Here is a 9,575-nt window from a genome sequence, read left to right as displayed (position 1 = left end):
TACAAATTATACAAAATAATGGTTACAAATATTGTTTAACGATTACAAACCATAATAGACTAATAGAAAATGTTTAAAGTTTAACGATTACATACTATAATGGTAAATTTTCAAAGTTTAACGATTACATACTATGAATCCAAGTGAGCACACAATTTGAAAAAATACGAATCATACTATATGAAGAATTTAGATGAAGAATGAAGATGACGGCGTGCTCTCAAGATGTAAACCTAATATAAATTTGATATTAAAAAAAATAATTATTTTTTTATTGAAAAATACTGGGTACCCGACGAGTAGCGGTTCCGAAAAATTGAGAAACATAACCAAAATCATTCTCAATCGGTTTCGTATTTTAGGAACCGGAACCGAAATCACTCATATTGGTTCCAGTTCCGGAACCGACGATTCGAAGACGGTTCCGATTACATAACCAGGTATCCAGTTCTGCTGGCATCATGACAAATCTTCTAGAACAATAGTACTAAATAGAAACTTCGACAAAAATCCATTGTATTAATGATGCATTTTGGTAAAAAAATCAACCCAATATATATTCTCATGAATTTCTGTGACGGCTTAAATTCAAATAAACTTTGTTTGAAAGACAAACATGACTTCATCCATCGCTTTTAGTCTTTTGGCTTTCCCTTCTTGGTGTAATGAAAAAGATTCGATTTAAAAAAGCAAATATCATATAAATTTGATTCTTAGATTCTTTTCAAAATTTAATACTACAACAATATTAGGTTTATAGGACGTCTAAAATATTTAAGTATTTTAATAAAATAATTTATATGGACCTTTTTTGGTGTTTTAACAAAAAATTTAGAACAATTTCAAAATAAAGTGTCGTATCAGTTCTTTTATAGCATCATATTTTAAAAAGCGTTTTTAAACACAAATGTCATATTAAAACGCGGGTTTATAGAAAAACTTCTCAAAATATCCTATAAAATAGTTAATACGACACTTTATTTTAAAAGCGTTATAAAAAACACTTTATTTTAAACACAAATGTCATATTAAAAGGCGGGTTTTTAGATAATTTGGTTATATAAACTTTAAGTCTTATAAAATATGCTATTAAACTGCCCAGCCCTATAAATCTGACTTTAATGTAACGTAAGCTTAACAAAGCCGGCTTATAGAGTTCATGTCAATCGACTTAATTTGGTACATGTATTATAAACAAAAAGACTTAATTATAAAATCAAAGTGGATGTGGCTAAACCAAACAACTCGTGGATAATTCCTATTCAAATTCGATTCATTTTAATTAATATCTTAATTACTAGTGGCCATTAATTATTAATTAGATCCTTAATTAGATTTGCTTCAAAAAGGTGTGAAAGTTGTACAACAAATGAAGGGATAAGGAAGTAGATTATCCTTTGCAAAACATGTCCCCACATATACCAATCTGATCTTTAAATCTCAATCTATTATTATAAAAAAAATTAGTTTTATAAGACGTCTAAAACGTCCTAATAAAATACTTTACATTACTTAGTTTATGGGATCAAAACAAAAAAAAAGGATTTTATCTAAAAGTGTTACAATAGGTTTATATGATACTTTCAACGAGTTTTTTACAACGATCTTAAAATAAAGTGTCGTATTAGCTATTTTATATAATATTATTGTTGAAAAAGTGTCGTATTAACACAAATCGATCTATAACTAGATGGGTTTATAAGATGTTTTTCTTAAGAGTGTCATATAAAATAGCTAATACGACATTTTATTTTGCAAGCATAATAAAAACGTTGTCACACACCCAAAAATGTCCTAAAAAACATGTTACAATACCTAAAAACGTCCTATAAACTTATTACAGTTTTATTTTTTGATTGATCCTATAAAATAAATATTATAAAACCGTCTATCAAGATGTTTAAAAAAATTTGACGTCATATAAACTCAATATTATTATAACGTTGGTTGTAGCGCCAAATTCAAAATTAGGACTTTAGATAGTCTCAAAAAATCATAGTATCACATAAATAAATAATTAAGTAGTTGTTGAGAAGAAATTCACACTACCGTGATATGGTTTCATATGGGTTTGTATCCGCATAGGATTTGGCGAGGCGTGAGGATGAATTAGATGCGTATTGATTTAAAAATGAAAAGAGTGAATGAAGGGTAGTTCGTAGCAAATACATGATACAGATAGTTGCAATTGGTAGGTGGATTCGAAGTTTGAGTTGATTAAGGTTTATTTGAATCTAATTCCTTCTCATCCTCATCCACCCTTTTTAACTTCTATTATTAATTCAAATCTAATTCCTTCTCATTCGTTGGTATTTTCTCGAAAAATATCGGATTCTATTGAACCATTGGTATTTTCTGGGTGATCCGTCGGTAATAACGAATTAAGGAAAACGTTTTAATATAGTCTCTATTTTATTTTATTATTATTATTATCTTATCAACCCAATAAAAACAAAGATAATGAATCATATGGTCTTGAAGTCACTTAAATTTTCACCAACATAAAATGATTCATAAGGTTTAAAATTATTATTTAAATAAAAGTTCACGTATTTAAAATTTAGAAATATTTTGCTAAACGCTTCGTTATTCTTCTTTCATAATATGTAAAATTTAGAAGTTCGTTGTTAAATAAACTCTTTTCTACCTTCTATTTTATTGGTTGTATATAAAACTAATTATATTTCAATCCATCAAATCTATTTTTTATATCATTGTTTAAAAATAATCTTCTATTATTATTAATTATTATTATTATTAGTGTGAATGTTATAATTATTTAATGAATATCAATTATTATTTTATTTTAATGAATATCAATTATTATTATTATTTTAGGTTGGAGGTTGGGATTGGGTGTGTATTTATAGTCAATTTCTTACAGTAACCAAAAACTATTTAGTTCTCATTTGATTAATATATATATATATATATATATATATATATATATATATATATATATATATATATATATATATATATATATATATATAGACTTGGGATCATTTGAGACCAATGGTTTTTCGTGAGACCCGTAAGACCAATTCTCAATCCTTAGATTAGATTTACAATCGTCAGATCTAAACATTCATAAACGCCACGAGACTTCTCAATAATTACAAAATTGCCACCGTGCAATTTAAACCATTAGATCATGAACTTATAAAGTTGATCAATGAACATAAATTGGTCTTACGGGTCTCATGAAAAACTCTTGGTCTCACGTGAACCCAACCCTATATATATATATATATATATATGTATATATATATATATATACACTTATATCAAATTGTTGTTAGTGGAATTTTGATTGGTAAAATAGTTTTGGTTTAAGCCTTCAATTGTCGGGAGTAACCATTTTAATGGTGTTTTGCAAATTCCTTATTATGATGAAGTTTTTCGTTAAATCCTTTGAGTCCTTGTTGGTTTGATGTTAAAAGGATGTTTTTCATGGAATTCTTGAGATTTTTGTTGGTTTAAATTGGAATAAAAGCTCGGAAAAGCAGGATATTGTGGAGACCTATTCCAGTGTGGAATGTGACTTTCATGCGACTTTGGTCGCATCTGGGTCACATTCTGCATTGTTTTGGGAATTTTTGTTTTTGCTTCATGTTGTTTTAGGGGCTTATGGTGTATCGTTAGGTGCCTTAGAGTTTGTTAAGGGTTATGGTGAAGTTTATTTACATAAATTGTGATCCATGGCTATCTGATTCAGATTCACGCCCCTTGTTACGAATATAACTTATAACCGTGATCAAGGTGAGTTTTCTTATAAAATTTTGAACTGAATTGCACATACGATATTAAATGATTTCCATTATCAAAGGATAAGTTATTGATAAGGTTATCTAGTTACGATTTAAAGTGTTACGAGTTATTGAGCCAGTTCGGCCAACATATATGTGATGAAGGTGTTAGGCCAGTTGGGCCAACATGTCACGATGTTAAGCCAGTTGGGCCAACGTATATGTGATGATGATGTTGAGCCATTTGGGCCAATATATTTATGATGATGGTGTTGAGCCAGTTGGACTAGTGTATATTTAGCTAAGGGGTGTTTGCGATGCAGTTTACGCTCAAATCACACCGGATATGCAATTTGAAGATTTTTCTAAACTGTAAACCACACCGCATATGTCTCAAACCGCAAAAAAAAAAACGCACCGCAAAATGCGTTGGGGTGCGGTTTATGTGGTTCAAGCCTAACACTTTTCAATCCAATAATTATACCATCACAAATTCATGATTAAACTCGATGATGATGCTTCTATATTCCATAAAATAAAAACTTTTGATACTTGCTAAATGCGTGATTCAAAAAGGCGTAATGCAAACGAAATAGGTCATAATTAATCCAAATATATCTTACAAAAGTTAACTATAAATAATTTTGACCATAATTTTTGACAAAAGACAAATGAAAATAACTCAATTCAATAACGTAAAAACTTAAAAGAAAAACTAAAAAATTAATAGTAATATATTAATTATTTTCATTTGATAAATGATTAATATGTACAAATATGTATTTAAAAAATATATAAAAAACTTGCGGTGCGGTGCTGTTTGAGCCACGGTTTAATAACTCAAAACTGCAAACCGCATTGCAAAATGCGGTTTGATGAAAATGCAAACCATAAAACGCACCGCGAATGTTCTAAACCGCATTTTGTGGTATGATGTGATGTGGTGTGGAGGGTATAAGCGGTTTGGCAGTTTATATTATCACTCCTATATTTAGCAGCAGGATTGAGCCAGTTGGGCCAATGTGAATTTAACTGAGTTATTGAGTTAGTATATTAACCTTATTTGTGGTTGGGTTACATTAGTTGAAAGTTTATTACTTGTTAAATATTTTTGAAAAGATTGATATAACTGTGTTTATACAATGTCACATTGACAGCGATTTCCTCACTAGATCTTATGGTCTAACCCTTATTTTGTTTTTAAAAATATATATTTGAGGAAAACCTTGAATAGAAGGTAAAGGGAATAGAATTATGAGATCGTTGCTATGGATGTTATATATGATGCCTATGGATCTTGTCGGATGATGTTCACGTGAGACCAGTCTGTTTTCATAAGATTCGTGAGACCATTTTTTTACACTTGAAATTTCACAGCAAAACGCTGAAAAGGTAAAAAACATCTTGAAATTTACCTATTTTGAATAATTAAGTTCTAATTTTTTTTAATTAAACCATTTAACTTCCTATAATGTATTAAAAACATCTTTTTTGTCGAAATAGTTTAACTGTTTGATGGGTTTACTAAAACCCTAAGACCATTTGACTTCGACCCGACACATATCCCCATCACCTCCGCCTCCGTTACTCTCGTATGTCGCCACCAACCATCAACCACATTGCCATAGCCATTTACCATCGCCTCATGCGGCCTCCAGCGGCCATTGTTGCACCATCAAATCAAGCGGTCGAGTTCAATTTCTAGTTTTCTGTTTCAATTTTCATAGCTCGATTCTCAGGTTCGATTTTTTGGTTTTTCTGTTTCGATCAACATCTTCCCCATCGTTGCACATCCCTCTTACTCTAATTTTTTGATTTATGGTTTTCACTTTTGACCCAGTATCCCCCATCGTTGTACGTTTCTGATTTTCTGGTTTCCGGTTTTGATTTCTAGTTTTCTGTTTTCTAGCTTTCCGTCTAATTTAATCATTCTTGTTGGGTTTCATTTTTATTTGGGAATTATGATGAACTCGTTGCTATTTTTGTTTACAGGATGGCATATGATTATGGTGATGATGTAACACCTCATTTCACATTTGTATATAATCCACATACTTCATGTACCATAGGAATTCAAATATTTTTCACACTGGTCCCAAATGTACAACTTGCTACATTACAACAGTAGCTACTTTTTTTTCAAATAAACTAAATACAAGACTTCTAAACATAACATGTTTTAAGTACAACACTATAACATCTTCCCAAAATCCATTTATGTAAAGTAATCGCGATCCCTTTATAATTTCCTCTTTCCCTTATCCTTCAGTTGTGTCTCACCTGTAATGCACATTTTAACGCACAAAATCAGGGTTAGACCATAAATTCTAGTGAAAAATCTCTTTTAATTGCTATTACTGAGTGAAAATCACCAAAACATTTTTAAAAATCTATATTTGTATAAATAACAAATAGAAGTGTTTTATTAAGACAAACCTCTTTGTCGTATCATATAGATGAGACAACTTCATCTTATCGCATCATAACCCATTGAAGTCTCAAACTTAACACATTAAATAAACAAGTATTCAAGTTATCGCATCCCACATGTATTACACCATTTTATTGCACCACATTGATGCGATAACAAATTTTGCCACATCTTACATATGCGATAAACACCTTTGTTGCATCTCAAAGATGCGATAATATTTCCTCGCATCTCAATGATGCGATAAGCCAAACTAGTCGCATCATAAGGATGCGATAAATACCTTTCGTCGCATCGAACAGATGCGATAAACACCCTTGTCGCACCATACTAGTGTGATAAATTCAATATGTCGTATCTTATTGATGCGATAAAAATAACACTTGAATTAAAACCCAATCTCATCACATCATACTATGCGATAACAATCATACTCACTACTAAGAAAGTGGATTGTCTCTGTAATACCCTATTTCACATTTGCATATAATCCACGCATTTTATATAACATGAAATTCAAATAATTGCATATTGTCCCAAATATATACAAAATGCTACACTCAAAAGGAGCTACATAATTTTTCCATATGAACCCAATACAAGACTTGTAAACATAACAAGGTTTCAAGTACAAGTAATAACATCTTCCAAAAATCCACACATATAAAGCAATCAAGCTCCCTTTACATATTCACCTTTCCCTTATCCTCCGTTTGTGCCCGACCTGTAATGCATATTTTAAAACACAAAATGAGGGTTAGACCATGAGGTCTAGTGAAAATCTCTTTTGATTGCTATTACAAGATGAAAATCACCAAAACACTTTTAGAAAAACCCATATTTGTATAAATAACAAATGAATAGGGTTTTATCATGACAAACCTCTTTGTCACATCATATAGATGAGACGACCTCATTTTTATCGCATATACTCATGAAATACCAAAACCATCGCATTAAACATAAAATATATCAACTTGTCGCATCTCATTGGTGGGATCATATTTTTATTGCATCAATCAATTTCCGTTGCATTATATTGGTGTGATATTTCATTTTCTCGTATCATAAGGATGCGATTACTTCACCTTGTCGCATCATACTAATGCGATAATCTCACTTTTTGGCATCACACTGATGCGATAATCCTAATTCTCGCATCAGAAGGATGCGATAGCTTCCATTTCTCGCATCATAAGGGTGCAATAAAGCCAACTCTTGGCATCACAAGGATGCGATAACAACATTTCATTGCATCATATAGATGCGATAGATCAAACTCATCGCATCTTTACGCATCTTAAAGATGCAATAACAGTTCCACATGATCAAAAATCCCATTTTATATACAGAAGGTTTTGTCACTCTTATCCTATTATATGTCTCTCCTGATTATGTCACCCTTAACCCAAAATACGTCTCTTCGGATTATGTCACCCTTATCTCAAAATACATTTCTCTTGATTATGCGACCCTTATTCCAACCAATTGATAATCACATATCAAAACACAATTTTGTAAGAAATAACATATAATCAATTTCAAATCTTCCCACATTTAGAACCATATGGTTCTATTTTAACACTATTAAATGATGATCTAAAATAAAAACTCATCTTATAATCACAAAAAGACGAGGATGATTAACAACAACAAATAATCCAGTCAATGACACAAAAAATCAAACTCTTCTTCCTTCTTCTTTTGTTTTGCTTCAAACCACATGATATCCAGAACTCCCAAAGCTTCTTTCTATTTCTTTCTAAAACAGGAAAAATATCTTACAAAAATCCACAAAAACTCTTTTTAAAAGAGTGAGGCGGTGGGGAATTTTAAAATATTTTAAACATTTTATCAAAACAACCCTTGTTTAAAGAAACCTTGAGCTTCATTGACCGTGTGTGAATTTCAGATAAATTTCTCCTAGGTTTCATTTAAAATTTTAGTCTTCAGCATTTAATTTTGTTGTATTAAGTTTCTTTTGTTGTAATTTCGCCCATAGTCTCACCATTGTGGTAACTCATTCTAGTTTTATTTTAATGAAACTATTGTTTTATGTCTTTATTCTTTTCTTCTATCATGTTGTCCATTTTAATTATGAGTTATGGCTGCTTGACATTGTGATTCTTTTCCACTCGGTTAGGTTTACATGGATCTCTTATTTGGGCTCATCATATGTTTATTGTGGGATTAGACGTTTATTAGTGTGTTTTTTTATCCTCTTTGTGAAAGCTTTTGTGCGGCTTAAATTGACTAAGGTCGTTTTCTTGAAGGAGTGTTAGCACGTGCCCTTACGTTGAATATGGGATTGAGACTACTACCGGAATGGAATTGCTCTGTTGGTAGATCCAGATTCGCTATCACTCCTTTAGGTGTGGGTGTGAGCCAAACTTAACACTAATAGGCAACACTTGGGTGTTGCTATTATTGTTAGTTCTTAAGCTTGGTCACTTAAGTCAGGACTTAACTCAACACGGATAAATCGATCGTTTTCAAATGTTAATATTAGATCATTGATCTAGACATGAACGGATTTGAAAAGTGATGCACAAAGATTCGAGAAAGTCTTTGATAATCTCGTAGAGATACGAATTTTGTGTGTATTTAGCTAAGGTTCAAATGTTGGTCGAGATTTGCATTACAAAGAGATTTGAGTACAAATCTTCATACTAATGAAACTTGGTAAATTTTTATCTACTTAGCTAAATCTACAAGCTTAGAATTTGTGAAAATGGGAACTTTGTGAGTACTATCTATAAATTTTTAAAAAAGTTTTATGAGCTACTGACCAGTGCGTGACTATCTGTGCCTTAAATAATGCTCACACTGATACCCATTTTTAATTACAATTTTATTTACAACTAAACTATACGTTAATTACGTGTTTATTGATATTAGTTTATGAGATATTAGTATTATCAAATTTATTAAATATCCATAAAGTAGAAAAAGATGTCCAAAAAATTGTAATAGTATTAACTTTTAAATAATAATAATTTAGATAAATTTAGCCGACGAAATAATCTATATATCTATATAAAGAAGAATAATCAAAAGATAATGTGGCATCTTGAGAGAATTAGAATCATTAGTTGCTATTTTTTTCAATTTTTCAATTATTTAAAATAAAAACATATCATTAAATAAATGGACCTTTCATTTACTTTTTATCTATAAGTTACACATATCATAATCTAATAATCTAATAAACCTTTAAATATTCATATCTATTAATATATAATCTATATATCTATAATCTATAAGTAAGAACCAAAAGACATGATACGACACAATGGGGATTGAGAATTCCAAAATCTTGACAATCAATATATAGAATTCAAATTAGAATCAATATATAACTAAAAACTTATTACGATCAATACACTAATACGTAT

The sequence above is a fragment of the Cynara cardunculus genome (assembly GCF_001531365.2).
Source record: "Cynara cardunculus var. scolymus isolate 2C chromosome LG 14, CcrdV1, whole genome shotgun sequence".
Classification (NCBI taxonomy): Eukaryota; Viridiplantae; Streptophyta; class Magnoliopsida; order Asterales; family Asteraceae; genus Cynara; species Cynara cardunculus.
Note: the sequence above shows the minus strand (reverse complement) of the source record.